Raw genomic sequence first — 5,959 nt, 5'->3', positions numbered from 1 at the left:
ATGAATTCGATGGACTTCTTTCTCCTTCTTTTTTAAAGTGGAGCAATATCTATGTAGTTATTAATGATCAACATTTAAGTTATAATGTTTCTGTAATAAGCATATACAAAAAATTTAGTAAGTGGTATTGTATGGTGTCTTACTAATCAAAATATTTTATGTATTTTCGTTGAAATGTTAATTATTCATATCAATTTGGTAGAATTATCTAATAAACATTATGTGGTATTTACCTATATTTAAAACGAGAACCAAAACTTATGATACTTTGAAATGAGTAAAGTGTTTAATATGTATTAGTGTAAATTCCTTATTTTTTTGCAAGTTCCTAATTCCGCGATTCCGCTGTTTTGCATTTTGGAATCTTTTTGAGACGTCATTTTTAACACTACTCTCTGTGATGCTACCGGAAGGAAAACAGATAAAACCTATACGCTACCACACCAACCTAAAAAAAAAAAATTTTTACCAAATGTGAAGGTCGTAGTGGATCGTAGCATGAATAACAAATAGGCGACTGTTGGTTATCTACGTTGAAATCGATTGTATATAGAACTGTACAAATCATATTTTTATCAAGTCTGTTTTATAAAAAAAGGTATTTGTGTTATTGTATTCGCTTGAACTTAAAGAAGTTAATGAATGAATTATAGTTATTAATATTTGTCTCAAATGTTGTAAACGATTTCAAGATGAATTATCCTTGGTATGTAATTTTTTATATAAATATATTTACAGAACCCTTCTCTCTCTCTCTCTCCCTCTCTCTCTCTCTCCCCCTCCATCTCTCTATCTATTTGTCTCTTTCTCTCTCTTTCCCATGTCTAGTATATTTTTGAAAATGATGGCTCTAGGAGGTATGGCAGTTTCAAAAACATAGGAATATTTGTGAGAAAATTCAAAAATTTTAAGATTAAAAGAGCTTAAATGTATTACATTACAATGCAAGCATTATGACATTCTTTATACGTACATTTTATCAGTATTATGACTGTATAAATATTATCAATATAAGTGTATGTAATGGATAACAATGACTTACTGGCCAATTGTGGGAACAGTGGGGTACAAGTAATACATTTATAGTAAAACATTTTGAAATAAAAAATATTTTACTCAAGATCTCCTTGTGATATTATAGTACACCCATTTTTGAGTGCATTTTTTACTTGAATTTAAATTCCAATATCATAATGAAATTCAAAACTTAATAACTTAATCTAAATTTGGCAATGTGATCCTCTCGTTAAAAACTTGTATTTTAAATAGCAATGGAATTTACATAATCATTGTCAATACGGTACAATTGTTAGATAATATACATGTAGTTTTTACGTCAATTGGTTCCTTTCATTGAATTCAGGGCTTAAGAAATCAGAATTAATTGTAGGAAATATGAAAATAACAAAAGTAACTTTTGGTAATCAATTTTGTCTTAATTTTGTAACCCATTTAATTCTCCTTCATTTTTTTTTCATCACCATGTCTAAATTAACGTGTTATTTCCTACGAGTAAGTGTTGTACTACAATGTAGGCTCTAAATTAATTTTCATTTAAAATCTTATAAAATACTTGAAATGAACGCATAGATCTTAAATAAGAATAATAACCCAAAATAAAATAAAACGTTATTTTGATATTATAAGTTAACAAAGTAAGATAGAATGGAAATGTTTGAGCTGATTTCATTTGATTGGTTGCCAACGAAGCTTTTAAAATTGACGCAAATGCGAAAAAAATCCACCCAATGATCGTTTAGCATGAGGTGCTAGTAATGCGATAGTAAAAGTGGTTTGAGCTTTTGTGTAAAAATCCTCCCAAGCAAAGCAGTTTTGTTTTTCTCATGAAAAATATGACAGGGTAAACTCTCTCTCTCTGTCTGTCTGTCTCTCTGTCTGTCTGTCTGTCTGTCTGTCTGTCTGTCTGTCTCTGTCTGTCTGTCTGTCTGTCTGTCTGTCTCTCTCTCTCTCTCTCTCTCTCTCTCTCTCTCTCTCTCTCTCTCTCTCTCTCTCTCTCATGATATCATGATATCATATTACTTAAAGTTTTGTTTTTACATTTATTGTAAATTTGAAATCTCTCTCTCACAATATTATTTTAGTAAAACTTTTGTTTTTACTTTGATTGTAAATTTGAAATTCATTAATTTTCAGAATATGGTATTTGTTGATGAGCTTCGCTCTTCTTGTTGTGGTAACTGCAAATGAATCTCCACAACAAATAGTGACTAGATACAATAATTACAAGGCAATATGTAATGGAATGGATTTTGAAAATGTGCGCTGCAAAGGTTTGGAAAAACAATTCATTTTTAAATTTTGGTTTTAGGATTTTATTGATAAAACATATGGTCTTATTTATTATCAAAGTTCTCCATCGCTCGTTTGACTACTAGTATGTAGAAGCCTCATAGAAACTCTTCTAGCCCAACAGTTAACTTTCACTGCACAACTGACCGTGGTACACAGCTTATTCTGCTATTTTTTTTTTAATTGAAAGCGGCAAAGTTCGTAATTAGAATTTTTCCTCGCAATTTATCTTTTAACCCTTGTATTGATTGCTGGATTTTACGACCAGATTACCTCGCTTAATTACACATAAAAATGGTAGATAGCGACCTCTGAGCAGGTGTAAAGAAGAATAATGCCCCCCCCCCCGAGTTGTAGAATAATTGGATGTTTCTTTAAGAAAAAAGACCCATGGGTTATTTCGTCATGTTAAACATGATATCAGAATTTGAAATTACTTTTATTTTTCTATGCTGATTTTGAAGTTATATGCACCGATGCTACATATAGTTTGTCATATCCGTAACAAACTCACAGAAACGCACCTACATTGCCACAAAATGTATTGTTAAAACTGTTCTCTTGTCGACAAGAGAGGGAAAATGACGCTGCACTAGAGTAGAAAGGAAAATGACGCTGCACTAGAGTAGAAATCTCCTGAACAGTACTTGCTACATAACCATAAATAATTCTGAACAACATTTTTTATAGCTTTGTTATCTTAAAACGATATTTGATTTACACAAATTTTATGCACAGCTTGCTGGATTATATTTTATCGCAATTTTACAATTAAATGGACAACAAATTGCAATTTTTACACGAATATGATCAGAAATTTGTGCAGGTGTTGCATTACCATTCCGTAATTGAAAAAAAAGAAACGAGAAACACATTCATACACAATGAATAATTAACATTTTCTCTCAGAGGAAATTGTGGGGTAATTAACTATATAAATCCCTGAAATGAGCCCAAAGCCTTAGGGACAACTAGTGTTACCCCTACAGCCCAAATTTGAGACCACAAATTTAAAATGTAAGCTCTATAGGTTCCCTACACTCACTTGCTACACGTGTTCCTTAAATGTACACTTCTAAGACAATGGAGATAACAGCCCATCTTTTACCCCTATATCATTGTTAACATTTAAAAAATGACAAAATTAGGGTGAGCTATATCAACACTCTTATATGTGATAGACACCCTCTAACGCTTGTTATGAACACATGGGAGGGGGGGGGGGGTACTATACATTATCCTAGTGATTCGAGATATATGAGATATAAACCCCTGAAATGAGCCCGAAACCCTGGGGACCACATGATGGTACCCCTACAACCCAAATTTGAGACCAGGAAATAATAGCCCTATAGGTCTGCTACACTGCCATGGTATTCCGTCGATGCACACTAAGAAGTAAGAGAAAATGACCAAACTTTTAGCCCTATATCATTGTGAAATGCTAAAAAATAACAAAGTTTGGGCAAGCTATTTGGACCTTTTAATTGCCATATTTTTTTTTCCTCGAAGGGTCATGTCAAAGCATGACTTGGACAAAATAATCCCAATTTCACCTTGGGATTAATATTTTGGCCGCTTTTGACTGCAACAGGCACATTTTTTTTATTAGAATAAAATCACCATGGTACACTTCTGTTCATTTTATTATTGTAATGATAGGAAATATTTTTATTATTCGATTCATGTTCTTTCCGAGATAGTAAAAAGAAAAGGGGGAATCAATTTTTAAACACAAACATGTTTAAAGACCGGGTCTTGGGTATAAATAGCAGCCAATGAGGAAAATGGAGGAAATTTCAATTTTCTTGCCACCTTTCACTTCAGATTAGAAATTTCTGAATTTACACTTTAATCAGCAAAAACTATAAATTAAATTTTGTCATGCAACTAAAGTAAACTGACAGGCATCTCTAGATAGGATAGTAAAATAATTATTATTGATGCATTACTACTTTAGAAATTCATATTCAAAATTTTGAAGTGATCCAGAAATTCAAATTTCCTCAGATTTGATTGACAGATGAGAAATCGGCTTTTTGTTTACATTCCAACCGGAAATGCCTATTGCTAGAGACGCACAGTAGATCGCGGGACAGCTTGTAGAAGAGAAAGAACACACACTTGTGTAACGATGGAGAGTCAGTCCTGCAGCTTCACACTGATAGTATCAAGTTCCCATATCTGTTTACTCATGGGGCCTCTCAGATCACAGGTGCTAGCAGTTTTAAATTATAAACATACAAGTCATCACATTCATTGGGATATTTTAAAAGCAGTCCTATACACTGATGCCACTGATCATGCTGATATCATTATTCCAGTGAAAAATCCAACTTTTCCACAGATGTTTTTTGGGTCTAGAATACAGCTCTGTAAAACCATATTGACAAAATTTTATCCCTTCAATGAAGTCTTATTTCTTTCCAAAATTTGATTTCAACCATATCGGACAGCTTCTAATGGGTCTGCATAAACAATGGGGACATTCCTAAATTATTGCTGTTCTGACAGATTCGTGCAGGTCGAATGAACGTTCAACAAACCCCCCTGTACATGTAAGTCACCAGTCTTCATCTGTCTCACCAACATTTCGCACTATCTTAGATCACTAGACGATAATTCTTCTACATCCCAATTTATGAGTTGAAAACCTTTACAATTTCTCTTTCTTCTGTTTGATCTTTTCCGCCATAATTTGGATTACAAGAATGTTTTGGAATGTTTTGGGAATTTTATTGGGGCAGAGGTAAACCAAAAGGAAACTTGAGCTTGCAATCTACTACAGTGAACTACAGTTTGCAACCTTAACATCTGCATGATTTAATAAATTGTAAGTGAATATTTTTTTCAAATATTTCTGAAAATCAAAGTTCAGGCCCACATGCAAAATAATCAGGTAAATATAGTTTTTCCTCCCTGGAACCTCTTTCACAGTTGCAGATTTGGAGGCTGATTTATTGACCTTTGGCGGGAGGGATTCCCCACTGAGTCAGGACTAGTTGTGCATTAGCCTCTTGCATCTAACCCACACTGTTGTTGATAAGAGTTATTCTGACCAGTGAATTTCTTGGTGTTTTTTTTTTTTTACGTATTAAGTATTTTGTAAATAATTACATGTATGTGAAGAAATGATGCTTACTATGATGAATGTTTTAACAAAGCTCTATATACAAAAAACAAAACAACAAAAGGGATGTTTGTATTGGCAGTGATCAATTTAGAAGTACATGCATGTTTAGATGTTTATCACTTAGAGATGAAAATCAGGGACAGGAACTATGCACACCGTTTCATTATTAAATGACCATTAAAATTATGTAGTTCCCTGATCAGCACGTGCTTCTGGTATGCAGCTATCTATTAATAGATTCACTCTGCAGTGTTATCAGTTTGGAGGAGGGGTCTGCTTCCTTATATGCTTAATTGCCGTCCGTGTGGATATTTAACTGGGTCAAACCCGGTCTTTAACTTTGATGTAAATATACTAGGGGGGAGGGGGGGGGGGAGTATAAAAACAAAGTGTCAGGATTGTTTGCCTAGACGGTCGCTTCCAATTTACGATGAATATCTAAAAATGTGTGATTTAGTAAGAATATACAACAAATATAGTTGTAAAATCTATAAGTATATGTAGTACCGCAGACAC

Source organism: Magallana gigas, chromosome 4 (assembly GCF_963853765.1).
Source record: "Magallana gigas chromosome 4, xbMagGiga1.1, whole genome shotgun sequence".
NCBI classification, from domain to species: Eukaryota; Metazoa; Mollusca; class Bivalvia; order Ostreida; family Ostreidae; genus Magallana; species Magallana gigas.
Note: the sequence above shows the minus strand (reverse complement) of the source record.